Consider the following 27,571-nt stretch of genomic DNA (forward strand, 5'->3'; position numbering starts at 1 on the left):
GCTTCTCGCACTGCAAGAAAGCAGTGGCGTGATGCTCCCCCGCCCACATGGAGGAGCAGTCCCTGCACTTCAGTGTGCCTACAATTCTCATATAATGCTAAGGGCAGTCAATCATGCAGTGGAGACAGGTTTATCAAACATACAGGCAAGGCGCTATGGAGAATTCCAGGTTGCAGCTATGAATACTGAGGGCTCGTGGCGTCATGTAGTGCCTCAATTTGCACCGCTACTGCAGCATGGCCTCATTGTCATTTCTACAGTCTCTGTGTAGGCCGCAAGATGGCAGCCCTCCACAACCCCAGCCGCTCCCTCCCCACCTTTCTCGCTCAGCCGTACCTTCATGCTGTCTGTTTGGCGGGTCTCTGCCACTGCCACAGGTCTACATTTGTCAGCAACTGCCTTAAAAGTCTGATGGGGCATGTGCAGGGCTTTAAGTGGGTCAGGTCCTGCCTGTGCTCAGCACTGGCAATTCTAAAAAGTGGGGACTGAGACGGGTCCCTATCAGGCTGTCTATTTTCACCCTCAATCTCAGGGTGAAAAGTTTTTTTTTTAATCTCTGTAGCAGTTCCACCCTTAACCTATTTATCTTTTGCAACTAACAACCATTGACGAAGCCAATAGTTCTGTCTTGTTGTAGGCGTAATGTTAATTGTTGTATTATATTTCTGGATGCAATGACTAAAGCAGCACAATACCAGTCGGGCAGCACACTATGCCTAGGGTTGTATGATGTTACAACGAATTCCGTTGCAACGCATGCCTTTACCACGCATGCGGTACAACGGAATTCCTTTCCCACGCATCTCCTTCACCACGAAAATACCTTCAACACGCACATTTTTACAACGTTTTTCGTTGTGAAACTATGCATGTTTTTTTTTTTTTTTTTTTTTTTTTTAAATATATTTTTATTGCAGGAATCAGTAAATCAGTACAGTAGCGACCAGCATTGTATTATAAGCAACATATACAGAATAAAGCCCTCTGGCCCCCCTCCGTAAAGTCTGTACACAGCCAACCGGCCCACAACCCTGGGGTCGGGCGGCGAAATGCAACAGGGGTCAGTAGGATGCTGGAGCTGGTCCGGATAATACACTGTCCGTCATCTGCTTTTCCAAACAAACCCAAAACCCCCAAAATAAACCCCCCCCTCAAAATATCTACCAACTGAGAAAACCCCCCTCCCCCCCCCCCACCACCAGCGCCAGGGAGCCATCAACATAGGATCTGCTATTTGACCCACGGGGAAGGTAATAAGACTGTCAGTGCTGACGTTCATCGGGACTCGGGGCGAGTCGCTTCTTCACTTTCGGAGTCGCTGGGGGCACAATAATCCCTGAGGGCCTGCACTAGCATTTCCCACTCCAACGCGGCCTCCTGCGCCTTCTCATTACCCTGTCTCCAAGCCAGTTGATATCTCAGCGCGCTCTCTCCCGCCGCCCACTTCAAAAGCTCACTGTGCCATCTGCTGCCTGCCGGACCAGTACGTGCCTTCCAGTTTCTGGTCACCTCTCGCTTAGCAAGGAGGAGCCCCAGGTCAATAAATTTACTGGAAATTTTATTCCGGGGGGTATGGGGGAACCAGTGTAAGAGCCCCACCGCCGCGTCGAATGATAAGAGCCTTCCCGTCACCTCCTCCAGAGTCGTCGCTACCTCCTGCCAGTAGGACGTCAGTCCCGGACAGGCCCATAACATGTGTAGGAGGTCCACCTCCTGAGCCGGGCATCTAGGGCATTCCGCTGAAGCCGTGGCAAAATAACGCCTGATTTTCACCGGGGTCAGGTACGCTCTATGGAGAACATAATAGTGGACCAGTTGGAAACGGGCGCTACGTGTGCCCTTCCAGGCACGTCACACCAACTGGGCCCAGGTCGTCTCTGGGATCTCTCTACCAATGTCCTCCTCCCAGCGGGTCCTCAATGTGGTGAGAGGAGCCAATCCCTCGGCAATCAACCTGCCGTAGAGGCAAGTGACCGCCTTCACCGTGCCCGCCGACATCATTACGTACTGGCACACCTGAGACAAGTGGGGTTCCTCCAGCCCGTTCTGCCAGTGTGCCTGGATCGCTCGCACAATGGCCGAGTGCAGCAGAAAGTCGCCCCGGGAGATCCCGAAGCGGTCAATGAGATCCTGAAAGGACAAGAGCGCTCCGTCCTCGTACAGATCACCGACGAGCTGTAAACCGGAATCCTCCCAGGCCGCCAATCGTGACCAATCCCCTCCGTGGGGGAGGGCCGTCAGCATCCCCAACGGTATTTCAGGCGCATATGGTGTTCTCAGTTGGCCTCTGGCGTGAGCCCGATTCCAACACAGTCGGATAGTCCGCTCCTCCATCGACAAGTCCCGCAGGACCAAGCGTTGTCGCAGCGCTATAAAGGAGAGAACATGCCTGGCCATACCCGTCCCTCTACCGTCTTCCGGGCCCCTGAATTCCCTGGCGATCTCCTGGGCGAAGGTCTGGAGCTGCGCCGCCAGATAGTACTTCTCGAAGTCCGGCACAGCGAGCCCCCCCTCGTCTTTCGGCCTCATCAAAGTATTAAGGGCCACCCGCCGCCGGCCCGTTCCCCAGAGGAACCCGACCACCATAGAGCGTAAGCGACGAAACGTGGCCGGAGGGACCCAGATCTGCAAAGTTCGGTAGTAATACAATAACCGGGGAAGCGCCACCATTTTGAGCAAGGCGATACGTCCCGCCACTGAGAGCGGCAGCGTGGCCCAAAAGTCCATGCAACCTCGGAGTGCTCGAATGCAGCGGGCAATGTTCCCAACTAGGAGGTCGGGTTGGTCGTGGTAAACGAATACCCCAAGGTACTTAAAGCAGTCGGGCTCCCATCTAATCTCCCTACTTAGCGCAGGGGTGGGGGTACCCCTGCGTACCGGAAAAAGACAGGTCTTAGACCAATTCACTCGGAGGCCCGAGACCGCTCCGAACTCCGTGAGCGCCAATTCCGCTCCCCGTAAAGCGTCGACCGGGTCCTCTAGGAAGAGCAACAGGTCGTCCGCATATAGCGAGACATAATGCGGGCCCGCTGCCGTCCATAAGCCCGTATAGTGGGCTCCCGAGCGAAGGTGCATCGCCAGTGGCTCCACCGCTAGCGCGAAGAGAAGCGGGGACAAGGAACACCCTTGCCGCGTGCCTCGTTCCACCGGATACCGTGATGAAATCAATGGGCCCGATCGGACCCTGGCCGAAGCAGAAGCATAAAGAACCGCGGTCCATCTGACAAATCCCTCCCCGAGGCCGAATCTCCGTAACACCGTGCAGAGGTAGTCCCACTCCAGGCTATCAAAAGCCTTCTCCAGGTCCACCGACAAAACTACCGGGGACGGGGCATCCACAAATGGTTCCCCTAGCAAGCGGAACAACCTACGAATGTTCATAGTCGTGTTCCGCCGCGGGATGAAGCCGGCCTGGTCCTCGTGCACCAGGGAACTCATATGTCCCAGCAGCCTCGAGGCCAAGATGCTGCTCAATATTTTGTAGTCCACCGTCAACATTGATAGGGGACGGTAGGACCCCGGGTCGGATGAGTCTCGGCCCGGTTTGAGGAGAGGAACCACCAACGCTTCACACATCGAGCTCGGGAGTCGCCCCAGCCTCTTCGCCTCCCTGTAGACCACCAGTAACCGAGGGGCTAAGAGGTCAGCGTAAGCTGCATAGAACTCCACTGGTAGGCCATCTAGGCCCGGGGTCTTGTTCCTCGCCATCCATTTGATAGCCCCGCGAATCTCCCCCAAGTCGATATCGGAACCCAGAGTTTTCGCCACTTCCTGCCCTACTGTGCGGAGCTCCAGTGGGCGAAGATAATTATCGAGCCGGTCTGGGTCACGTGCGGAGCGACTGCGGTATAAACATTCATAATAATGCCGGAAGCAACCAAGAATCTCCAGTTGGGTGCATACCTCGGTCCCGTCAGCCCCACGCATATTTGTCGTCGTCTGGGACTGGCGCGTAGGGTTGGCCAACCACGCCAGCAACGCACTCGACCTGTCTCCCTCCGCGATAGACCGGACCGTATAGGCCTTATAATCAAAACAGCGGAGCCGTTCGACCTCCACCGCTACCCTCTCCCTCGCCTCCGCCGTTTGTGCTTGCAATTCCGGGTGTCCGGGGCGGCTAACTTCAAGCTCGCGGAGTGCCCGGTCCGCCGTGTCCAAATCAGCCAGGATGACGCGCCTCATGCCCACCTTCTTAGAGATACAGTAGCCCCTCACCACTACCTTAAAAGCGTCCCATTCTAACGCCCTAGTACTCGCGGAGCCGCCGTTGGACGCAAAATAATCCGATATTCTCTCCCCCAGGTCCGCCTTGAAGACACTGTCCTCGAGGATCTCGGGTCGCATCTTCCAGGTGGGCACCGCCGGCGTCCCAGGAAACCAGCGAATGTCCAGTAGGAGGGGGTTATGGTCCGAGATGGTCCTTGATAAGTACTCCGATCGGACCGCTGCTGAAACCAGTTCGGGCGAACCAAGAAAGCCATCCAGTCTGACATGCAACTCATGGAGGCTCGAGAAATATGAATAATCCCTAGATGCGGGGTGATGCGCCCTCCAAATGTCCGTCAAACCCCAGCGGGTCTGCCAATCCTGACGACTCTTAGCCGTGCGACGGACCGGGGAATCGGGGAGCGGGGGATGCGAGCGGTCTATGTCCACATCCACTACGGAGTTAAAGTCTCCCCCCAACAGGAGGGGCCCGGCGAAAAAGTGGGCCAACGAGCCCGATAACCTGGAAAGGAAGGCAGTCTGGTCCACATTAGGAGCGTACACACAGCAAACGTTTAGGTCCCTCCCTCCTAGAGTGCCTGAGATGGCCACGAAACGCCCCTCTGGATCCAACACTGTCCTCGTGACCTGGAAGGGGACCCCTGCCCTGATCCATATTAGCGCCCCCCTGGCATAAGCAGAGTACGACGTGGAAAAGACCTGCCCCCGCCATCTACGCTGAAGCGCCGCCCCTTCCGCCTTGTTCAGATGCGTTTCCTGCAGCAGCGCCATTTGCACTCCCCTACGCACTAAATAAGCATGGACCTTGTGGCGCCTGGACAAAGTGTGAAGCCCCCTCACGTTCCAAGTAACACATTTCAAGTTAGCAACATCAGCCATTGTCCCAGATTGTTCTTGCACAGTCCCCCCATCCGGGTCCCCACAAAGCAAAGGCATCAATCCTCCCAGCGCTGATGGCGGCCATTTTCCCCAACCAAAACCAAACCACCCAAGAACCAACAAAGCCCCCCCCCACCCACCCCAGAACAGGACCCAAACAGCACCATCTAGATCCCATCCAAACCTCGTCGTACATCAACCCCAGAACCCCCACTAATCCTTCGGTCGCCACCGTAGGAAGGCCTTATGGGCCAGGTGCGGGCTGGGCGGAGGCAGTGGGCCCTCGTCGCCCAGGCCACCAGGACTATATCAAGCCCCAAACAGTGCCAAAACCTTCCGGGGCAAAAGCAGAGGCCCCCCCAACCCTCTCTCCCGCGTCGTCAGCAATAAAGGACGGCAACCGCCTCCCCCCTGCCGGGCCCCCACCCAAAACAAAGCAGTATACCCCGTTACCCTTGTCCATCTAGAAGGTCCTCCACCGATTTCGGTGTGATCACCGGTGTGTGTGTACTATCTGCCACTGAATCCTCCGAGTCCGACGGTGCCCCCTGAGCACCCGGGTTGTCTTCCTCCTCGATGGCTTCGTCCCTTGCTCCCGACAGTTCCGACAATACTTCCAACACTCCCCTCCGTTCCGACGATGTCTCCGCAGTCGAGGGCCCTCCCGTGCGGCCGCGGCGATTCCTGACCCTCCTGGATCGCCTCCTTTGTTCCGGCTCATCCGCCTGTTGGGACGAGGAGCCAAAACCATCTTTCCCTGTCCGGTATAGCTCGAGCCAGTCACAGACCTCCTCCGGGGTGTCGAAGAACTGGGTTTTGTCACCGACAATGATGCGGAGCCTTGCAGGATATAGGAGTGAATACTGAATGCCCTCGCTCCTGAGTTCACGCTTAACCGCTAGGAAGGAGAACCGCTTGCGCTGCGTCTCGTAGGTGTAATCAGGGAAGATGTTCACCTGACTGTTTGCAACTTGGAACGGGCCACTGTGCCTGGCGGCATTGAGGATTAGGTCCCTGTCCCGAAAATGCAGCAACCGCGCCACCACCGGCCTCGGGGTACGTCCCTGCTGTGGGGGCCGTGCTGGGACTCTGTGGGCCCGTTCTAGAGTGTAGAAGGAGGACAGACCCTCCGGGACCACCGTGTCTCGGAGCCAGGTCTCCAAGTATCGCACCATGTCGCCATCCTCGATCTTTTCCGGCAGGCCCACCACTCGGATGTTGTTCCTCCTGTTGCGGCCTTCCGCATCCTCCGCCCTCCGTTCGAGGGTCTCAATTCGGGATAAGGCGTCCTTCATCGTCGCAGCCAAGGTTCGCTGCGCCGGCTCCAAAGTTTTCACCGTGCCCTCCACCTCCTTGACCCGGTCTGAAAGTTTGCCATGGTCCGCCGTGAGGAGGCCCAGGCTCGTCGCCACCTGAGCAATGTCCTGTTGGAGGGCCGATCTCGTAGCCTCTATCGCCTCTAGGACACGGTCGAACTGTTGCTGCAGCGGCGCGCCACCAGAGCTTTTCGGGTCCCCATGTTCCTCTTTGTCCTGGGCTTCAGAGTCCGAGGTGGTCTGGGTGGATCCCTTGGCTCCTCTAGGTTTCCCCATGCTGCCAGGGGCACTCCGTGAGGGTCCCGGAGTAGGTGTCTCCGTGTACAGGTGTCGATCACGACCTTCCCGGGTGCTTGTCCTCAATTCGGGTATGGGCGACCTCCTTCTCCAGAGCCTGTGGAGACTCCGCCGCTTCGGCTCACGCCACCGCCACGGCGTCCGAGGGCACCGATGGGGGGGCGGAGACAGCCGTCGCCGAGTCGGGCAGACCCGTTCACCCACTATAGCCCCGGGGTGAGGGCCACCAATTCCCTCGGATGATCTGTGGCGCCAGAGTGTCGCGCCTCCCATGTAGGTGGACTGGCCGGGAAGACGTAGCTAGTTGCGGAGTCGCGAGGCGGGCCGCCGCTCGGATCACAGGGCGTCCGCTCCCGGTGCCCTCCACTGCGTGGGCACCCACCCGGCCGTCCAACCGAGCGCAAAACCGTTGCAAAAGGTCCAAGCCAATAAATGTCCCATGCCCAGAACAGCTGGGGATGGCGAAGCCGGGCGCCAGTCGCTGCCCACGGCTCTTCTTCAAGTCAGTAGGTCCTCACAGGGGGACAAAGGAGTCCGGGCGCCATGTTGGGTCGCACTCCGCAACTCCGTAAACTTCGGTCTTACTCCGGAGCAATCCTTGTCCGAGCTCCACCAGGGGCCTCGGCAGGTTACCGTCGGCACTCTCAGCAGAATGCGGGGTCCGGGGTGCCCCGCTGCCTCCGATTTTCAGGATAATCCCGGGCTTAGTCCCGGAGCCGAGCTCTCAGGCGACCATCGCCATCGGCGCCCAAGCCACGCCCCCTGAAACTATGCATGTTATTTGCATTTTTATGTTAAAGGATATCTCCTATCACTGTAAATTAACCCTTATATTTTTCCCCGTGAAACCATCCCCTCATTCCTCCTTACCTCTCCACGTCCTCTTCTTTCCAATCCCTTCCGATGTGATGTTTCACGTTGTTTAGACGAAGCAGAAATGTCTTTCCGTTTCCTCTAACGACGCCGATTGCCTCCACATTTTTTCATCTTTCTGAATCAGGTGAGTTTCTTTTTGGGGGTAAGACCCACCCCCGAACCCCCTTTATTTAACCCACGTTTTTTTTTGGGTGGTGGGGGGAGACCCCCAAGCCCCCCTCCCCATTTTTTTGTTTCCTTTTGCACACATGCCTTTACTAGGTATCTTGTAGTAAAGGTATGCGTGGTAAAGGCTTTTTGTGTAACCACGCATGCGTTGTAAAGCATGCGTGGTTATGGTTACTTGTGGAAACGGCCGCGTTGTAGTGGCCGTTTCCCATGCCTAGCACAGAGATTTAGCTGACGTGTGTTTAAGCCACAGCCTTAATTACATCAGCTATCCCCCTTTGAGAACCCTCTTCGGATTTTTCATCCCACTTAAAACCCTGGTCATGTGTATTATGCTGGCAGAGCTGGCAGAGAGGGGCTCGGGCCTCAGCTCACCAAAAAGACACCGTGTACATCCTGTTGCAGTCTATAGCATCTCTTTTTAACTTGAAAGATCAATCACACGTTTTTTGACTGCACACCCTTCCTTCCATTCAACGATTTTGTTCTCAAAACATTTACTAGAAGACATGGAATCACTATAGTGCAGGCTGATAAGCTGATGAATCTGAAGCGCTTGATTGATACACGTTGCCGAGATAGTTGAACATTTACAGCACACTGCTCCAAAATTTGTGAGCACTTTTCACACATTATGAGGATAATTTTAAATAGATTGCAGAAAGTACCTGTCCTCTCCTTGTAAATCATCAGGTAGCAAGGGACCTTAGCACCATTTAGTGCATGGTTCACAAAACAGTTGCAATTTGTGTAATTTGCAACTGTCTGGTTATTTACTGAAATTTCCATCAAAGTCTGGTGTAAATTACATTTGGTATTCTGCAGGAGTAACTGTATGATATTCATGAACAAAGGCAATTTACGTGTTTATCCTAATCATACACATGTGCATATCAAGTCGTTTCCTATCATCCAAAGTGGCAGATGTGATAGGAGCACTTCGAGTAGCAATCAATTTCTCACAGCTTCAGAACTGTTGCTAACTGCAGACCTGGGCTTACCCTCCTTCTACCTACACAACCAAAACAATGAGTTCAATAAACACTTGTGAATGCCTCCCAAGCATCTAAACTCCTGTGACTGACAAAGGATGTTTGGGGGTAAGTATCCCCTTGAGTTTATCTGTAGCCTCTGACTCCAACGTCAAAATCCAGATACAGCTGATAATTTGACAGAGAAAAATCAGCAAGTTTGTGAACACATGGAGTAAGACTGCTGACAGGGACATAGTGTAGTACGGTAGCGGTCAAAAAACAAGAAGGGCAGAGACCAGGCATTTGAGGGTATCTGACAATGTAGGGGTTGTGTACAGTACTCGACGTTTGAGGCCTCGACAGCATGAACTGCCACATACCGTTTGTAGTAGAGTCTCTATCTAACTTACTTATAAGTCCCAGGTATATGGTAAAAAGTCTACCTGGGGCTGTGAGGATTTGGGTGCACTACATGATACAACTGTGGGGCCTTATCGTGGAATACACTCCCAAATACAGTCTTGGTTACAGTCAGGCTGGTTTACTTAACCTTAACTCAACTCGGGGTAGCTGTGGCTGTGAGCAGTAAGGTTTAGCCAAGGAACTTAGTGACTGCATTTAACAGCACCAAACAACGAATTAAGAAAGCCACACAACATGAAAGAAATTGACCACAATTTATAAAAATAGAATGGATTTTTATGAATTTTGAGAGACCTTGACCATCAAAATCCACCGGAGGGTTCCGGAGATACAGATTTTAGACTTTTTTTTATCACTTTTAAATACAACCACAAAAAAAGCATTGGTCAACAAAAAGTTTGTAAACTTTTGAAAAGGTTGAAAGAGTTAGTCCAAGTACTTCAGCCCGGGTTGGGCGACCAAATCCAATACGGAAAAGGTCTAGGGGGCCAGAGAGGATACCATGGACAGTTACCTAGCCACCAGAGCGTTTTTAAGGAAAGAATCCAACTTTAAATGATGACCACAAAGACATCAATGGAGTGGTCCTGATGCTGAGGATACAGGCAAAAGATGTTCAAAGTATGCTCCAGTTGAAGTGTGGTTGATGGGAGTGTCTTTGTGGTTGTCCCTAGGTCCATGGGTGATAAGGGGCAACTTTGGCCACAGAGATTGGGGTACCTTGAAGTCCTCTACGTTGCAGTAATAGGCCATCTGATTCTGGGCAACTGGTCTCCTTGCACCATGTTTGGGGCAAAATCCTTATGCTGGGGCTAGTTTCCCTTGAGTGCAAAGATTCTAGAATTCGATAGCACTCCTGCGTCTGACAGACATGGGTGCAACGTATGTCTGTCTCAGATTTGTCCTCTTGTGCACTCACCGACTAGTAGTGGAAAAACTTCTACGATAGTTACCAACTTATTGGTTTGGGCTTCTTCTGCTCTTGTATCCCTGAAGCTATTCTAGGGGATCCGCTGACTGATCCTTGGAGTCACAACTGTAGGTTGGGACTGGGAATCAACTTTTCTCCGAGCCAGGAGCTACAGACACAGTCCAAACTTTTCTAGCCCACAGCAGGTGCAGTCCTTTTGACGGTGCAGCATCTCTCTGTGCAGTTCCAAGGGCACCAGGGCAGTCCTTATTCAGACCTCTCTCTGATTCCAGTGCAATCTGAGGGGCAAGGTGCCAGGGATGCCATATTGACACCAAGGTAAGAGCCCCAAGGGGACCACGTGGTCACTAGCCAAGGGGCTACTGGGTTCCCTCCTTTAAAGTGGTGTGTTTCCTGCAATATTTGGCATCTAGCTATCTCAGAGTGCCCCATTCTTTCCCCTTTCAAAATGGCACAAGCCTTCCTCGGTCGTCAGGACTCTGGTTCTGTCTCCTAATTGTCTTATGGAGCAAAAGGCATCCTGCACAGGGGTAATGCCGCTGTCGGCCCTTCAAAGGTGGCTTCCCCTTTGAAGCTCGCTTTTGGGCCAAACACCCAAGAAGCCATCCTGGGAGAGGCAGTCAGACATTGCACTGTGGCAACTGCCTTTGTTCTTCAGAGCCGTTCACACATCTCCCCAGGTGGGCATAACGCTGTTTGTGTGCCAGAGCCTTTGTGGGGCCACTGGTCTAGCTGAAGTGCAGAGTGGCAATTTTCTTAAAGTTGCTTACTTTAATGGGGACATTAGATTTGACCTAAACTTCAGGTTGGGTTTAGTGCCATGATTAATATGATATATTACATGACTCAGTTCGGTAATCCTACTCAGAGACTAGCCAGGATGGGGTGCCAGCTGTAACCCTGTGTCAGCCAATGGGGCTACTAACCTTTCCATAGTATAACAACAATTTGGAAGTTTTGCTGTTAACACATATGCAAATTGTATGTTTTACTTAATATTATATATCTCCCTGTCATAGGACTCCATAGTACTTCCTTTGGGGAGACCTATATATTTATCATTAAGGGAACTGGTGGCTTTGCCATTAGTTGCAATGGGAAAGTAAAACTAGCTGTGTAAACCCTGCACTTGCAGTCGGCAGTGGAAGGCTATGATCCATTGTGTCCTTTGTCACACTAAGGGTGACACAAACAGTGCTGCTGTCCTGGGAACACTCTGTCTTACTTGCCCTAGGTACCCTGAGTACCATATACTAGGGACTTATAAGTAAGTCAGTACTTGCCAAATAGGTGTTACCAATTCAACATATCTTTTGTACAGGGTTGGAGCACTAGCACACACTATGTGCACTCTAAGAGTTGAAAAATCAGCAGCATCTGTCAAAAAATGTGGGGGTAAACATGCAAAAAGAAAAATTTTCTTACACGGGCATGTACATCAAATTTCACCAGTGGAGTGCAGCACCCATTGTGCACACACTACGGTGACAGTACAAACATTACCTCAGGCCTGCTACCGTATCTTGTCTGTACACTCTAAAAACTGCAAATTCAACCTGTCAAAATAATCCCTTTTAGACAGACCTAACCCCTCCTTTTAAATATTATGTCACCTCTAGGTAGGCCTTAATGCGAATATTCAAGGTGCATGGTTCTTAAAAATAGAACATGCAAAAGTTTAATTTTAAATATGTCCTTACAGTGACAAGGCCTCAAAAGCTATTTTCACTGTAGAAGGGATAGCTGTTCCCTAGGAAAGCATTGGGATATAATATTACATTTAATAATGTTACCTCCCCTACACAGTTAATTCTTGAACTTTATAAAATATTTATTACAAGTCCAATTCACTGGTAAAGACATATTTGTAAAAATGTGTTTAGAAAAGGCCTTTTAGAAAGTCACTTTCGGTCTGCTTAAAGTCTCTTGAAGCCCATGTGCATGAGCTTCTAACTGTCTCCCAGGAGCTGAATAGCCCATTGGTGAGGTGTGGACTTGCTCCCAGAAAAAATACAAAAGCTTTGGTTTGGGGAAGTGATCTGTTCATCTAGCAGGTGTAATATTTGGGTGGTACCCAGTCCCTTAATTAACTTCAAATAGGCCTACCCTGTAACAGGCAAATATTAGCTGATACCTGGATGGGGCCCTCTTTTGTCCACCTAGCCAGACAGGCAACAATCTTAGAACTGGCTTGACATGCCCACAGAGGAGGGGTTGCTCATTTCACTGGCCACACCTCTGGGGTTGACACAGAAGATCTTCACAGTGCAAGAATATTTCTGACATTTTGGTTTTAGATAGAGAGGAGCAGTGTGGGATTGTTTGCAGTATGGTAGACAGGGGGGGACGCAAAAGTGGGTAGAGTTACCCTTGGGAACTTTTTCTCTATTTGTTAAGGAGGGACCAGGAGTCACCCTCACGCTTGTGTCAGTCATAAACGTGGCACCCTGGGTACCCTCTTCAGAACACTACATGCCATGTGGAAGGCAGAAGAAAGAATGCACCTGCTATTGAGACCTGTGAGGAGACCTAACAGACAGGATGTGCTCCCACGTTTACATAGGACAAAGAAGTGGACTGCAAGGGTCAATTGGTAGACCTTCTGTTAAGCACAACCAGCTGCTATGAGCCCTTTACTTGAAGAGTGAAGTTGGCCAGTTTCAACTAGACCCTGCTTGTGGCTTCTGCTAGAGTGAATCATGACCCCTCCCAAGTTCTATTCTTGAGGTACTGTGACTCTTGGCTGTGTGAAAGTGTGCTCTTCCCAACATGAGAAACCTGACATGTCAATCCGAAGGAAGGCCATTGCCGCTGGGCCAATGAATCAGGTTGCTCCAGCTCTTAGCTTTTCCACAGCAGCAAACATGTTTCAGTGGGATGTTGCAGGGACGGCATCCGACATCATGGAGCCCTGTTCAGCTACAGCTTACAGCTTTGCACCTCTGAAAGACTAGGAGCTTCAAAAAGTGACTATGGCCAAACAAAGTTATCTGCTTCACCAGAACCTCTTCTGACAGCACTCCAGGCTTGTGGATCCCTTTTCAGCCACAGCCAGCTTCCTTACCCTGCTGAGAACTTTGAATTCCATTTTAGAGACTGTCAGAAGGTAAAACTTCCGTCCAGAACGAATCTGGTTTCTGTATCTGACCCATGCGTCATTGCAGTCAGCTTTAAATTGCACCTATCCTCCAGTCAAGCACAACCAGATGACGCAGTATGTACTAAATGCTTTTTTGGCAGTATTTTAATTAGAAATGTAAAAAAACTCATATATTTTGTCATTTTGGTGCCATTTTGTTCATTAAATAATTTGAATGCAATTTATGTTGTATTGCATTTTCAACTTTTTAATATTTTGGCACTTTTAAATATTTTTCACATTTTCTTAACATAAGCCTGTCTCCTCCGTGTGATAGATACCAGGGTTTGAGTTTGTGCTTGCTTACTGAAGCCTACACTGGACCTAACAAGAATAGTCACATTATTTCTTTTGGTGGACTACCTTCCATCCTAACTAATGTTCCACTTTATCTCAGTGTTGCTCTCACTTCCTCTTCTGGGTTTTTGAAGCGGCTAGTCCCATTCTAACCAGCTGGTTGAAGATAGAAAGGAAGGGTGTGAACCATCTAAGGGCTTTCCCAAAAAAGCACATCCAGGTTTTGAGGGTCTCAGGTAGCCTGTAGAGGTCAAGTTGCAGTATGATTGCTGTTCTAATTACACTGCACTTTGGAAAGCTCACCACAGCTTTCTATCTTCCTCCTAGCCTTAGCATGTTTTTTAATTTCATTGCACTTAATAGCTTGCTGGGAAGTGTCTCAGAATACAACCCCACTTAAATATTGGCTATTTAGCACTTCCTTGTTTAGTTTAGCATTCACATGATATTGCAGGCTACCAATGTGCAGTGGCAGCATATGGCTCCTAAATTCTGCTCCACTCACCTTCAAATGTTGTCTCTGCCTGTGTCATAGTTGTACCGGGCTAGGGGCAGAATCCTGGCATTCATCACCTGTTGTGGAGAGCATGTGAGCTGTGGAAGGTGTGAACCTTCTGGCATGATTCCAAATATCACCAAATGAACTCTGTTTGGTGCAATGTTCCTAATGTTCCACAATGTAGACTTCTACTTTTCTCTGTTTCTGACATGTGGTAGAAAAGGTTTTGCCCTCTGCTTTTCTATCCTATTAGCCCTAATTAGAAGTTTGCTGAAGAGCTAGAGGAGGGACAAAGAATGGGAGTTCCAACCCCCTTGCATCCTTACCCAATTAAAAGTCTACCATTCCCTGATAGGGGTCTGAGCTTGGGACAAATGGCAGGAGCTACAGAAAGTAACCAGAGCACAAATTTCGCTCACAAATTTCTTTGGATTCCAGGGGCCTTATTTATGAAGGCCTTGCGTCAGTTTTGCGCCGCCGGTGCGTCACTTTTTGTGACGCACCAGCGGTGTAAAAAATGCGCCTTGTTGCGCCATATTTAAAAAGTGACGCATCTAGGTAGATGCGTCACTTTTTAAACCCCTGCGCCACATTATACCTGCATCAGGTATAATGTATGCAGAGGGGGCGTTCCCCCGCAAAAAACCTCGTAATAGTGACGCAGTGAAATCTATGAGATTTCACTGCGTCACTTTTAGGACACTGTTGTGTCAAAATCTTGCGCCTGCCTCACAGCAGGCGTAAGACTGACGCAAGCCCTTTCACACGGGGCTTTCCCCATGTGAAAGGACGCATTGCTGGAGTTGCGTCACTTTTGTGACACACTCCAGCAATGCGTCACTTTTGCGCTTACAGATACGTCAGAAATACTGACGTATCTGCAACTCCTTACGACATGATGCGTCATACATTAAATTTGACGCATCAGGAATGTCGCAAGGAGTGCGCAGTGAAAAGTGACGCATCGCTGTTTTCACGCAGCGATGCGTCACTTTTCATAAATGAGGCCCAAGGTTCCCACTAGGTCAATTCTTGCCTTGCTCCCTTATGACCTAGATAAGTGTTATGTGTCTTCCTCCCAGTCTAAAGCTACCTAGATATATTTTATACTTCTGTCTTTCTCAACACACTTAAGGGAATTGCTAAGGCAATTGTAGATGTTTCTGTTTTAGATCATTTAGAGGGACGGTCCGCACGAATAAGTCTATGAAAATAACCACATTGAGCATGCCAAGACGTTGCATGCAACTGAATATCATCAGTTTCCAGTGTTAACATGTATAATGTTGTTTGCAAAATTGGCCTAATTTACACATTTTTGTTCCAAGAATGAACACTTTTCCTGTGCTATTGGCTTCATTTACATCTGCAGTTGTGAATGTTCTGTCTGTTGTTAAAATCAGTTTATTTGTTCGTATTTGTACTGCACCCGTGTCTTGTTAGTATCTAAAAAATTTCTGTGTTGGCTGAGCAGCAAAAAATTATTTAGCAATGTCGTCCCGCATAGATTTGTTTATACATTTTCCTGGCTCACCAATTTCTCTTTCAAAATAGTCTAATGGTTTCTTTTGTTGATCCTTTCTAGAAATCTGAAGCCAATTAATTTGTTATAGCAATATGTCATACAATCTACCAGCAGTGATTTGTGGTTAAGCCCACATTTGGTCCTTCTGAGAAAATAATTGTCTCTATGTACTCGAGCTGAAAGTAAACTTTCAGCACAGCAACGCATAGTAGTTTTATTTTGTGTATGCAGATTTAAAAGGGTAGCTGCTCCTATACAAACCTCTGCAGATAGCACAGTTGAAATCTGTAGCAAAAGAAAACTGGGGCCAGATTGATCAAGGGCTTGGGCTGTTCTTCCATCAATACCAAAGCAAGCCTTCAAGTGAGATTGGCAGTGCCACGCAGGCCATCCTTGCGTAGCTCTGTGTGGTATAATAAATCTGGAGTAGCCCATGGGTGCAGCATGGGTTTTCCCATGCAACCACTATTGGGACCTATTTGTAAGAGCCCTGTTTACTGTGTCACTTTTGCATCACGTAAAGCGGCGTACACATGATGTAGTGCTCTCATTTTAATTTATAAAGCCATGCAAATCTACCCTGCGAGGCTTTGAGTGGCCTCATAAATCATATGTAAGGCGACTCAACGCAAATCACTGCGTCACCTTACTCTGTGCCCAGGAGGCATTCCATGGGTATTGTGGTTGGTTTTCCCATGTGACATCCAAGGAGTCTGACGGTTCCCCAGATTTACAAAATGATGTAAACATGGGGAAGCACCAAATCCGTATGCATCCTGAGGTGAGGTGTAAGGAGGAAAAATGTTTATTTCTCCCCGTTTTTCCTCCTTCCATGTGTGCTGCATCATACAAGACACATGGAAGGAGGAGGCGTAACAGGGGGAAATATGTTTATTTCTCCCCGTTTTTCCTCCTTCCATGTGTGCTGCATCATACAAGACACATGGAAGGAGGAGGCGTAACAGGGGGAAATATGTTTATTTCTCCCCGTTTTTCCTTCTTCCATGTGTGCTGCATCATACAAGACACATGGACAGAGGAGGCGTAACAAGGAGAAATATGTTTATTTCTCCTACGTTTTTCCTCTTTCTACATATGCTGCAGAATGCAACACACAGAAAGAGGGAAGAACCTCAGAGTACTTTGTAAAGGGAGGTATGCCTTCTTGCACAAAAAACAATCTTTGCTTATTACCTGGGGTGGCCAGTCCTTCATGATAAAATGTCTAGTCCTATAGAAGAGGTGGAATACCACAATCGTGGATAACCACCAGTGGTAATAAGTTAAGAGGATACTTGTTGTTTTTGAATTGTCAATTAGTAGACCCATAGCCAAAATATTTGTTGATGTCCCGACAGATTTAGCAAAACCAGTCTGATTTGCAGGAATTAGAGAGTTTTCTGTGGCCCAGGCCTGCAATTCCTGCAAAAGGATCCCTGCGAAATACTTTGCTTCCTTATCCATAAGGGCAACCAGTCTGTAGTTACATGGTAGCGATTTGTCCCCTGCATTGAAGATTGGGGAAATAAAAGAGCCCTTCCAGGAGACAGGTAAAACATTGAAATGTTTAATTTCCAAAAACAGTGGCTCGAGTGCTTCAGCCCATTCCTTTTCGTTCATTTTGTAGTGGATGGGAGGGATTCCGTTCGGGCCTGGTGCCCCCTCCCTCCTTCCTTTTTTGATTTGGAGCCCAATTATCTTTTGTAGTTTTGTCGCGACTATGCTCGTTACTTGACCTGTTTGTTTGTATTGAGAATTGCGCAGTGGTATTAGTTTGTTGTCATCGATTTCTGTCACCAAATTGTTGATTATATGTTGTGTCAAATGACCTTTAAGGTGATTCACCCATGTTTGTTCGGAGATATTAGAAGAAACTCCATGGTGCCTAGGATTTATAAAAGAATACTTTTGTTTTCCAAAATTTTGCCCCGTCATTCTGCTTAGTGTCTGAATGTAATTTTGCCCACAGATTGTCCTCCATTGCTCTATTCGCTTCCCATTTTGTTTTTTTAGGGACACCTTTAGTTCTTGCATATGATTGTGTCTCACCGTGTTTTGTGGGAGATGCCTAAGTTGGCGCGTGGTTCGAGCAATGCCTTTTTTTAATACTTTTTATCTTTACTCTGTGATCATTTGTGAAAGAAGTCATATTGCTATTCTTCTGTGCATATTAGAATTTTGGGGTTGTATTATAACCTGCCATGTTGGCTGTAAAACTCTCCCATTTCTCCACCTCACTTGCTCCAGTTCTCCCGTCGAAGTGTTGCTTTGCCATTTCTTGTGTGTCTCCGTCCTTTACTGCCGAATACTTAATCCATTTATGGTTGATAGTGTAAATCAGATCATTCAGTACCAGCGATTGCTCAAATTTTGGTTTGATAACATTAAGTATGATTTCCTGGGGACAGTAATCACTGTCAGCTTTATCCCCCATTTGGAATGAGTCAATATGACGGAATAAGGATAGTGACATAAAAGTGTAATCCAGTATTTTGCTAAATCTTGCTGTGTGAAATGTACATGCTGGTGGAGTGTCTCCCTTAAATCTCCCATTGAGTTCTCTGAGGTTATAGCACTCTAGGTTCTCAAATACCTCCTCTCCTAACTTTGTATATTTGGATGTTTGTGGGGCCTCTTGATATGGTATCTTCCAGGCTATGTTATGGTAGTGATTCTCATCGCTTGTTGAGCTTCCCATCAGATTAAGATTGAAGTCCCCAGTGAATATACCGTCCGTTATTGGAGTATCGTTTATAATTTCCGCCAGGCTATTACATAGGTCTTTTACAGCTTTTCCTTTCCTTTTTGGGTGTATATAGACGTTAATCAGTGTGAAATTTGTGCCCTTCTTGCCTCGTTTGGAGGTAGATAAATGTATTATATTTAGATCAGGAGTGTTAAATCCTAGTTCCTTGATATCATTGACACTTGCAGTTGAGACGTAGGTTACTAGGCCCCCTTGTAGATGGCCATATTTTGCTGTTCTCACCGCACTGGTGAAGAAATGTAGAAATCCATGCAGGTGCGGAGGCTCTAGTTGCCATGTTTCTTGCAGGGACATAATATCAAAGGATCGGAGATAGCTAACAAATTCTGGATCAGATATTTTAGAGGAAAGACCGTTGATGTTCCATGAGCATATTTTTAGTTGGTTTTGCCTGCTTAGTTTCGTTTTCCGTTGGTCAGGTTAAATGATTATTTATTGTTCTCGAAAACCATCTTAGATCGTAAGAACCTAATGGTGCTCCCTCGGAGGTGCAGCCCCTGACATTTAGATATTCCACGCTTCTTACTTCTCTGTCCCTTTGGCTCCTCTAAGTACTGTTGATCCAGTCCTATTGGAGGAGTTCTGTTTCTCATCTTTTGATGCTGGAATTAGTAGATCCACGTAATTTGGCTTTACATATGGGGCAATTGTTATTCCCCAGTTTTTAAAGGTTGTAGTTTCTGCCAGTATTTTTTGTGCGACTAAATATGTTGTCCATGTTGCTTTTGTTGTCTCAGCCTTCATTCCAGCTTCTGTTATAAATTCAATAGAATCCAAATAAATACTGAGTTGTCACACCTGCTAGAGATGGAATGTGAGCTAGCAGCCGTAAAATGTTGCCTCTATTCAATATGTTGTGCTTTCCTTTTGAAGTGTAATCTGGGTTAAACCATAAAATGTTTGTTGCATCTTTTATTGTATCCATGATGCTTTTTTTTGTTGTCATCTTTTCGCCCTTGTACAAATTCATGTCCTTGCGATGTTCTCATTAATACTAGATCCGGAATGGGTGTTACGTTCTCCCACCCTCCATGGCGGAGAGTTTGACCTCCTATGGTTGACTTTGGATTCCCGCCTCCAAGGTCGTGTAATACGGATTCAATTCCCTTACGTGTGTCTTAGTGTCATTTCTTGGGTTTGCTCTTGAGTCAAAAGATCTTGATGTTTGTCTGCTAAGTACCAGTCCATTTTCGTCTGAATCTGTAGATTCCCCATTCAATGTCTCCTGCTGTGTTTTCTGTGTGCTTTTTTTCTTTTGCTTTGTTCCATTTGATTCAGTAGAGATCATTGGAGTGACAGTGGTCGATGGGTCCGTGGAGTTCTGCTTTGCTAACTGGTTCTGGGCTGGCTCTTTGATTTTGTTGTCCTTCACTGTACACGGAGAAGATCTATTAGTCTCTCTTTGATGCAAAGCATTTACTTTTACAATTTTATTTGTTTCTTTTACGATCTCCCCTTCTTCCTTTTTACTAATGTTGTCTTAGAAATTGGGTTCACATTCGTCTGGCTGAGACGTCGACCCGAAGAGTCGCCTGAAACCCTCTCTAGCCACGTTTGGCTTTTGATTTCTGCCTTTGCGTTTTTTCGCCCACCTTTGCTTTGCATTGAGTTGCTTCTCAGACTTATCTTCCACTGAATCTACAGATCATCAATCTTCTGCTGTTGTTTTGTCTTTAGCTTCTTCGTTTTGGTTTTTAAAAATCTGTGTGTCCATCGCCCCTGGTGCCCATTTTCCGTAATAATTACTGTTCCTGAACTTTTTGTTTTGTCAGTTGAAGTTGCAGTGCAGCTATAAAGGGAATGCTTGTCCTCTTCAGCATCTGCTTGTCTGTTGCATGAATAGCTGTCTTTTCTTTGCAAGGGGTTTTTTATTTGTATGCAAAGGTCGCTCAACATTGATGGTAGTGGGCCAGTTTATCAATTATGGGGCCACATCCACATCCCACATTCTTATTTAGGGCTTGGTCCTGTTTATTTTGTAGCAGTCTATTTAGTGAACCCAGCTTTACATCGATAGCTACCACAAAAACAGCCAGAGTATCTAAAAGGGTCAGCTGGACAACCATCTTATCTGACTGATAGTGGAGTGCTTCTACCAGTAGTTGCATTGTTTTTAGCAAGCTGAGCCACACCGAACCCTGGCTAGCATTTTTTTTTTGAGTCTTCTACACAGGCCGGAGTTGTCGTTTCCTTTTGAACTTCCTTTATCTTCTCTCTATCAGGTAAATCTTGTGTAAGTTCAGTTGTGTTGCCATGAATTTTGGTATTAAGCCCATTCCTGCTTGTGTCTTGGCTATAAGCTGCCATAAGGCCTTTCCATTCTTCTGTTCCGAGGTATGAGCAGATCTCTATGTCATCCGTATCTTGGACTATGTTTTTTACTGTGAACGACTCCTTAGCTCTTTCCCCCCTCTAGTTGACTCTGCTTGATGATTTGGTGGTTCATTATTTAATGATGGAGTAGGCTGTGACATTTTAAATCCCATGTCTTCCTGTGCCTCATCCATCCTTATTAGGCTGTGGTCAGTTCTCACAAGCAGTGGTATTTTTCCCGGGCTTATTTGACTGTTGATCATTCATGTTTTAATTATGGCACAGTTGCCAGTTTTGTTTTTACTATTTATGGGTCTGCTGTCACTATTCAAAACATAGCCAGTTTCCTGTATGTCACAATTTTTTTCTAGGGCGGCGTTGGGCATCTTGTCGTTTACTTCATGTCTATGTACTTGGACTGACTCTGTATTTCCGATTAATTTTCTACCTATATTTTCCCAGTTTATCTGTGTTTTGCTATATTGAGGTGTTGATGTTATTTGTAAAAAGCTAGTAGCTATTGTGCTAGCATTACTTTTTCTGTCAGGGCTTTTCCTTTCGTGAGTTGGTTTTGGGTCTTCGGTAGCTAGCGATAATTGGTTTAGTTGTAGAGGCTGAAGAGGTGATTGTAGACCTGGCACATCTGTTTTGTTTGAAAGTAGGGTGTCAAAATTTTGTAAAGATTTCTGGTTGGTAAGTAAACTGCCTTTTTGTTGTTGTTTTTACTTGTCTCTAAGATTTGTGATTGTCCATTCTTTCCTGTCCCAGAGATGTTTCCAGCTGCTGACATTTCTATGAGGGAGCAATTTATCTTGGTTGCCAGACCTATTTCTGATGGAGGGTCAGTATTTTCCTCATGCAACATCGTGGTTTTCAGCTTCCTTTTTTTGTCTCTTTTTAGGTTTCGCCTGGCGAAATCTTATGTTAAAACAGTATGTGTGTGTTGTCCCGCCTGCTCTTCCATTGGCTAGCTCCATAAATGGAGGCTAGCCATTGGAAGAGCGATCTGTCCGTCATTGCCGGAGCAGATTCGTGGGCGTTCCGGCGATTTTTACTCATCCCGCCCCCTTGTGATCCTCATTGCGGCGGTGGGTGGATGTTATTTTTTTTTTCCGCCAAGGTTTGTTTTGGGCATTTCTTTGAAGATGGCGCCTGGTGGAGAGTGATTTCAGCCCCTGCTCTGTATCCCGCAGGAGAGTGATCTCTGCCCGTAATGCTTGTTTTTTTTGCCGTTCCAGCATACTTGCAGTGCACACGTTTTATTGCATGCAACCTCGTTTACATTTTCTTGCTTCTTCGCGTGTGTAGAACCTCTGTTTATGCCATACACGCTTCAGTAAAACATACACTGCCCATTCACACCGACGCACTGTCCCTTGCACACGCTGGCTCGTTCCGGTGACCTTCCTGTGCACTCAGCGGAGGCTGGTCTAGCTCACATTGGTAAACAACCTCCTCCATGCTCGCTCGACCCCTCCGCGCCCCCGCCGAGCCCCCACACAGGTGGAGGACGTGCCACTGACGAACACCCGGGGCTTCGCCACCCTGGGCCAGGCGCTGGAATGGCTCCGGCAAGTGCTAGTGAGTTCTGTGCACCCCCAGCTATCACAGGGTCTGGAGCAAATATCAGGGGTGCTGCATGTTAGACTTTTGTCTGTTTTGTGTGTCTAGATGCATGCATTTGTGGAATATATATAGATGCACTGAGTGTAAAATACTGTGTATTCACATTAATTAACTTTGTTGTGTGGGAGTGCGAAAGCCTGGAGTGGCTGACATTGCATCCCACTCGTCAACAATAGTAATACATCGCATATCATGTGACACGGTATGAAGTGTTGTCTCATGCGGTTGTGCTGTTCTGTGTTCATGATTTGACATCTTCACTGTAGTAATATGTCAATGCAGTTCTATTTAGTATATGTGGATTAAATATCGTGTTATCGGGCCACATTTATTTCATCTTGCTTGGCATAAAACAGGCGGTGGGCGGATGTTATTTTTTAATTTTCGCCAAGGTTTGTTTTGGGCATTTCTTTGAAGATGGCGCCCGTTGGAGAGTGATTTCAGCCCCTGCTCTGTATCACGCAGGAGGGTGATCTCTGTCCGTAATGCTTTTTTTTTTGCCGTCCCCGCATACTTGCAGTGCTGTCATTTTGTAGTTTCCCCCCTTTTTTCATGCATTTCTCGATAGCGTTCTAACAAGGGATATGTGTCGGATCTGGGTGATATACAATTGGCTTTAATAACACTGGCCATTTAATTACTTTTACTACATTTTGTGACTGGTTTCAAATCATTTATTCAATCACAAAAAATGTCCTGTGCCCAGGACTCAAGTTAGCAATTATCTAACGGACATGAGAACATTCTCCAATAGAATTTTCTATAGTAAAATTCTGGATATACGGGCCCAGGGCCAGCCATTCTACTCGGCGACCTTTGGGTTCGGTCAAATCTGCAACGTACAGGTATTCACACCAGGATCTGTGGAGGCTTGCTCCCTCTGTTAACAGTGGACACTGTACACGTGCGGATTTGAATTGCCACATGTCTTCATGCCCTTCAACCCTCCCCCCCCCCAAGATCTGACATTGGTGCTCCTTCCACGAACATACGGGCAGGACTGATCAACGCCAGATCTGCAGTTAGGCATGCCGCCGAGATCTTTGATCTACTGGTGGATGACCAACTGGAGGTGCTGTTCCTTACGGAGACATGGCTGACCAGCACCTCCGCACCTAGCGTAGAACTTGCCATCCCTAGGGGGTTTAAGATCGCCAGAGGGGACCGACCCCTAGGCAGAGGGGGTGGACTAGCGGTTGTGTTCAAGGAAGAGTGGTGCTTCACTTCTAAGCCGCCGGTTGCGGATATAGGGGGTGAGGTTCTCCACTTTTCCATCACAACTTCCCCCCACTTTACTTTAGGAGGCTCTCTCATATATAAACCTCCGGGTCTGGCTACCCGCTTTCTGGACGCCCTAGAAGAATATCTGGTCCCACGAGCCCTAGGTTTTCCTAGGTTCCTACTGGTTGGGGACCTGAATATTCATATGGATGTCCCAGATCTTTCTGATGCCCACAGGCTAGGTGAAATTTTGGAGCTTGCCCAACTCAAGCAATGGGTGACAGCCCCGACGCATATGGGGGGCCACTTGCTTGATTTGGTATGTTCTAACTTCCCTATTCAATCTGTGGCTGTTGAAAAAACGACCTGGTCCGACCATGATTTGGTCAGATTTAATTGGGAGATTGTGGAGCCTTGTCCCCCACCTTCTATTCCTCACTCCCAAAAGATCAACCTACCTGCATTTAGACAGGCTCTGAGCAATACTCGCCCCAATTTGAATTTGCTCTTAGGCGATGCGGTTTGTAAATTTAATGAGTGGCTTCAGCAGGCGGCTACCGCCTCTATTAGGCAGACCACGCTGACCAGATCTAGACGTACCCCCTCCCAACCTTGGTTTTCCCCTGAATTGAGGGAACTAAAACTGGGGTGTAAGAAGTTTGAACGAGCGTGGAGACGTGATTATAGCCCTGAGGCTAAATCCGCTCTACGGCTGGCGCAAAAAGAATACCATTCAGCCATCAAGGATGCGAAGGGGAAATATTATGCTGGGCGTATCGCCAAGGCAGATAACAGCAGCAAAGAGATCTTTGCCATTGTGAAAAGCTTCGTGGCACCCGTCGCTGATGCCGTCTCCCATCCATCCTCGTTGCAATGGTGTGAGGAACTGTCCTCCTTTTTCATTAATAAAATAAAGAGGATTCAGCAAGACCTTACAGCAGCCCTTCCCACCGACCAGGAAATAGAAGGCCTGTGTCCCTCTCTTTGCCCTAGTTCGGAACAGCAGTTCACGATCTTCGAGCCGATTGTGGAGGACACCATTTCTCCCTTAATTCAGTCCCTGAAATCTGGCTCACCCGCCGATCCGTGCCCTGCCCGGGTGCTTTCGGAGGTGGCGGAATTAGTCTGTACGGAGATCACGCAGATTGTTAACCTTTCTTTGAGGACGGGCGTGGTCCCTACTGCTTGAAAACAGGCTAAGCTTCTACCTCTCCTAAAGAAACCAGGCCTAGACTGGACGGCCCCCGGGAATTATAGACCAATTTCCCTTTTACCGGCACTCACTAAAATCTGTGAGAAGGTGGCATTTCGACAACTAGAGAGATTTGTTGAAACTTCCAATGCCCTCCACCCGGCCCAATCGGGCTTCAGGGCTGCTTACAGCACCGAGACAGCCCTCTTGGAGATGAGCGAGGCCATTCGGAACTGTTTAGACGGGGGCGGCAGAGCGGTCCTAATTCTTTTGGACCTCTCTGCCGCGTTCGATACCGTCCCCCATGAGCTCCTTCTTAGCCGGATGGCGGATATAGGTATTGGAGGGGTGGTGTTAGACTGGCTGTCCTCCTTCTTGTCGGACAGGACCCAGCAGGTCTGGCTGCCTCCCTATGCCTCTGAGCCTGAACCTCTGCTTACAGGTGTCCCGCAGGGTTCCACTCTCAGCCCCCTTCTGTTCAATTTCTACATTACACCTTTGATCTATCTAGCTGAACAGTTCGGGGCTAAGATTATTGGGTATGAAGACGATACCCAATTGCTGTTCACCTGGCCTGATGATAACCTGGATACCTCTATAGTCCATTTATGTCTGTCCTCGGTATTTCGCTGGTTGACGAAGGCCCAGTTGAAATGCAACGAGGACAAATCTGAGGTTCTTTTTTATGGCTCCTTTCCCCCCTCGTTTATGAGCACTCTTTGGCCCTCTGACATCCCAGGCCCGAAAGAGATGGGGAGACCCGCCAAAAACCTGGGCATTTGGTTTGACGAGGACTTAAGATTTAAACATCACATTAAAAAACTTACTGGCACCTGTTTTGCGACCCTAAAAATGCTTCGCAAATTCTTTCCCCTGCATCCTAGAGAAGCAAAGGAGTCTGTTGCGCGAGCGCTTATACTGTCCAGGCTGGACTATGCTAATGCATTGTTCAGTGGAATTCCTTCTTACCTGGTCAAACGCCTGCAAATCATCCAGAACGCGACAGTCCGTCTTTTATTTAACATTCCTAGATGGAAGAGCGTTCGTGCGGAGATGCGCACACTTCATTGGCTCCCGGTTGCACAGCGCATCCGGTTTAAGTCACTGGTTCTGGCGTTTCGTGCTATCCATGATCAAGGCCCCCAGTACCTGAGAAAAAGATTCATCAGCTACGTTCCCGCACGGACTCTGAGATCCTCCACTATGTTTCAACTATCCCTCCCCCGTTTCAAGCGTGCCAGACTTGGTGGTCAGTCGATTGCGGTGGTTGTGGCTCGCGCCTGGAATGCTCTTCCTCTTCACTTGCGCTCCACACCCACTGTAGCCGCATTTAAAAAACATCTGAAGACATATTTGTTTAACAATGCTATTTAAGAGTTCCCTACTTCTGTGAGGGTCTGCTTTCTGCCTCTTTTATTTCCCCCGCGCCAGGATACTCCCCAGTAGCAGAGCGAGCTATAAAATGGTTTATAATAATAATAATAATAATAATATACCTCTTCCTGATTCTATGTTTAGGTATCCATTATCTCTAATGCCCCACTATCCCGATCAAACACCTGGTTTGTAAATACTAATAAAAGGGGGAGGTTCACTATATATTCATTCAACTCGGCGCAACCTATAATATCGGCCCTGATTAGGACCATACATACACCCATACATACACAAATGATATAGAAAAAATGTGTGGCGGAGAGGAAGGCACCTCACGGGCGAACACCCTCGGGGCAATTTGGTCAGATGTTTACCAAATGCGTTGCCCCTTTCTCATCATAGGTGACCGTTCCTTTTCCAGAGTTTGTGAACTAGTGAAAAAAAGGATTAAAGAAAAGGAATGAAGAAAAAGGTGCAGAGCAAGGAGCTTAGAGCATAGCTCCTAACAAAAATGATACAGAGTGAAAGTAAAATCAACAGTCAAACCTCCTGAACCACTTTATTACTAACTGAGGTATGCACTGCTGAGTTGAAAAGGCTGGTAGCTTATTGTCGCTTACCACTACCTGCAGCCGACATGTTTCACTGCCCAGTAGATATTATGTCAGATTCATCAGGGTTAACATTCTGTTGCTGCACCCACTTCAGACATCTTTAAAACAGGAAGCCTGGATCAGCTATGCTCACTCGTACCAGCTGAAAAGGCAATTCTCCGCCTCGCTGTCGGTTGTAGTATTAACCGTACAGCCTTGGTTTCGGAACCTTAAATCATCCCAGGAACCCACCTCCAGGGCATGCAGAATGAACTACAGGAGGAACAATGATGACGTCATCCTGTAGTTCTTTACAATATCGCGAGATTTTGATTGCAGTATTTTGAACGCTCCGGTAACTTTACTGAGGACAGAATTATGCATCACGAGCAGAGAACCCAATGAAACATCATACCGTGAGTTGTTACATTAACATATTCCATTGGTACAAAGCAATATACAAGCTGGTTAAACTGTAATTAGGGACATTTTTGTGTGTGTGGCTCTGGGTGTGTGTGTGTGTGGCTCTGGGTGTGTGTGGCTCTGGGTGTGTGTGTGTGTGGCTCTGGGTGTGTGGGTGTGTGTGTGGCTCTGGGTGTGTGGGTGTGTGTGTGGCTCTGGGTGTGTGGGTGTGTGTGTGGCTCTGGGTGTGTGGGTGTGTGTGGCTCTGGGTGTGTCAGTGTGTGTGTGGCTCTGGGTGTGCGGGTGTGTGTGTAGCTCTGGGTGTGTGGGTGTGTGTGTGGCTCTGGGTGTGGGTGTGTGTGGCTCTGGGTGTGGGTGTGTGTGTGTAGCTCTGGGTGTGTGGGTGTGTGTGTGGCTCTGGGTGTGTGGGTGTGTGGGTGTGTGTGTGTGTGGCTCTGGGTGTCTGTGTGTGGCTCTGGGTGTGTGTGTGTGTGTGGCTCTGGGTGTGTGTGTGTGTGAGTGTTTGGCT

This window comes from Lissotriton vulgaris, chromosome 6 (assembly GCF_964263255.1).
Source record: "Lissotriton vulgaris chromosome 6, aLisVul1.2, whole genome shotgun sequence".
NCBI classification, from domain to species: Eukaryota; Metazoa; Chordata; class Amphibia; order Caudata; family Salamandridae; genus Lissotriton; species Lissotriton vulgaris.